At 31.7% G+C, this 2,778-nt stretch overlaps 1 pseudogene; it reads right to left on the bottom strand.

Moving 5' to 3' along the window:
- Positions 1-1,186: 1,186 nt before the first annotated feature.
- Positions 1,187-1,305, bottom strand: LOC111743126 (annotated as a pseudogene).
- Between the last annotated feature and the right edge of the window lie 1,473 nt (positions 1,306-2,778).

Genomic DNA, 2,778 nt, shown 5'->3' with positions numbered 1-2,778 from the left:
TCCTTTCATATGAGTGAATGGTTGAATAATTTTTTTAAAGCACCTTGTTTGTTGCTAATTCTTAAAGTTCTCATGTCTAAATATTTTTTTATTCAGAAATATGTTTTCTTAACTTAATGACAAAGTTATTTATGATGTACTGTACATATGAAAAATGCTTCTATTTTATCTAAAAGTTTCTAAAAGTTTTCTTATACTTTATCTCAGTTCCTCCCCAAGAAAATCCCAAATCTTGGGTAGAGCAAATATTGTTATATATAATTTACAAATGAAGAGACTGAGGTTTAGAAAGTTTCCGTAAGTTGTCTAAGATATGTGGTTAGTAAATAAAATGATCAAGAATAACATCAGTCCTTCTGACCATAAACTCTAGTATTCTTTCTAAAAGTTTTATTCTGATTTACTTAAGTAGAATATTTTTTCTTTTTTTCAAATTAGAAGGATATTTACATGCACTTTAGAAAATATTCATATAATGTAAAAATTTATAGAGTTAAAAAGTGAGAATCCCTGAATTTTAAATTCTAGTGCTAACTACTGATAAGTGTTTGGTGTCTATGCTTCATTTTCTTCCCATAATATATACATACTAAGATTTTTAAAAAATAATAATAATTTATTTAGCTGTCTTAGTAAGCCCAGACAACCATAACTAAACACCATAGACTGGGTGGCTTAAACAACAGAAAATTATTTCTCACACACATGGAGGATAGGAAGTCTTAGATTAAGAGGTCAGCAAGGCAGATTTCATTCTCAGGCCTCTCTTGCCTTATGGGACGCCACTATTTATTATGTGCTCACCAGACCTCTACTTTGGGTACCCATGGAGAGAGAAGGGGCATGCTCTCTGGTATCTCTTATTATGAGGGCCCCACTGTCATGTCTTCATCTAACTCTAATTACCTCCTGCAGGCCTTATCTCTAAATACCACAACAGTGGGGGTTAGGGCTTCAACATATGAATTTTGGGTGGACAGAAACATTCAGTTTGTAACAATAACACATTTTTCTGTGAACTATTTTTATAAACTACATTGTAAAATACTCTCTGATAGAATAAACATGTTATATTATTAATTTATTTATTTTATTTTTTTTATTTTTAGACGAGGCAACCCTTGGTTGACCTCACAGATTGCAAGGACGTTGTCAGCTTATGATCCCTTATTTTTGTCATTTTTTACGCCTACAGCATCTGGTCTTCCTAGGTGGTCTCCCATCCAAGTACTAACCAGGCCCAACCCTGCTTAGCTTCTGAGATCAGACGGAATTGGGCTTGTTCAGGGTAGCATGGCCGTAGACATTATGCCATGAATTAAATGGCTATATATTAATCTTCAACGTGGAATTAAAATCTATTGAAGTATTACAAAAATAAATATTCTTACAAGTATTGTTGTGTGCTTGAGTTGGCAGTTCATATATCTAACAATGTTGGCAAGTATGAACATTCATTAATTTAAATAGTATTGCTATTAATCTTTTTTATTTGTTTCTTGAGAGAAATTATATGATGGAATGAAAACCTTGGGCTTAAATAAATTAATAGCATAAAGAAATTTCACAACTATTATCCTATTTGATTCTTCTAAGGACTATGTAAAATAAACAGAGTAAACACACTTAACCTTATTTTTACATATTAGGAAGTCATGGCATAGAGCATTAGAAATTACTCATCTAAATTCACATTTGATTAAGGACCAGAATTAGAATTCAAGCCCAGGTCTATAGCAGTCAGTGGCTAATATTTATTTTCTCTGATACACTCACAGAAACTAGAAAGGGCCATGTGGAAAGTATGTGCTGCTTTCTTTGAACCTGGAGCTCTGTTACTTCTGGGACTCTCTTCAGACTACTTTTGTACCTATTTACCTACTCTAACTTTTTCTCTTTAAGGCATTTTTCCTCAGGTGTACTTCAGATTCAGATTTGGCACCTTCCTAATTTTGTGTCCATTTCCTTGGACTTAACACTCTAGATTGTGCCTTTACACTTAGCAAGAAGAGAAACTTTGAGAATGAGAAATTTCCACAGAAAACATAAAAGGCTCATATCCTAGTTCTGCTACATAGATATGGTTTCTTCATAATTTAATGAAATGTTCAAAGTTGTAGAAAAGACTAGGGATAAATATGTATAATAAATATCTATAAAAGACTAGGGGTAAATATATATAATAAATATCTAATAAAAAAAAAACCTTCAGTCAATGGAAGATGTATAAGAATATCTGTTTCTGACTATGCTGATAGTTCTGTTTATTTTGTTTGTTTTATCTTCAGAAGTCATTTCACCTCTGTCTATAGCTGTCATTTTAACAAAATAAAACTTGTAACAAAAACAAAAACTCACTCTAATGAGCAGTAATTCAATTAATATGGCCTGGGGGGAAAAAAAACAAAAAACTGGAGCATGACAAAGAGTATTGTCACAATTTGTGTTGCTAAGAGACACCAAAAGTTTCATCAAGGAAATGACCAAGACAAATCTTATACCTAAAATATTACATTGATTAATATGCGCAAAAATGGAAAAAATCAAAGAAAATTTGTGATGAGGCATTAATCAGAAAATATCAGCATTTTAAGAATGAGATTTGAGGATAAAGTACATAACAACTTGTATGGTGTGCCTCACAAGTCATTAAATATGCCCCTCGTCTCCCAAACTTTCTCACAATCTCTGATATTTTCTTGCCTTTTTTCACTTTCTCATAGTGACTGAATTATCATCAACTGAATATTATTAAAGTTAAAGTGTTGTATTTTAAAA

Source organism: Pteropus vampyrus, unplaced genomic scaffold (genome assembly GCF_000151845.1).
Source record: "Pteropus vampyrus isolate Shadow unplaced genomic scaffold, Pvam_2.0 Scaffold107, whole genome shotgun sequence".
NCBI classification, from domain to species: Eukaryota; Metazoa; Chordata; class Mammalia; order Chiroptera; family Pteropodidae; genus Pteropus; species Pteropus vampyrus.
The sequence above is the reverse complement of the archived record's forward strand: the minus strand, read 5'-3'. Positions and strand labels throughout refer to the sequence as shown.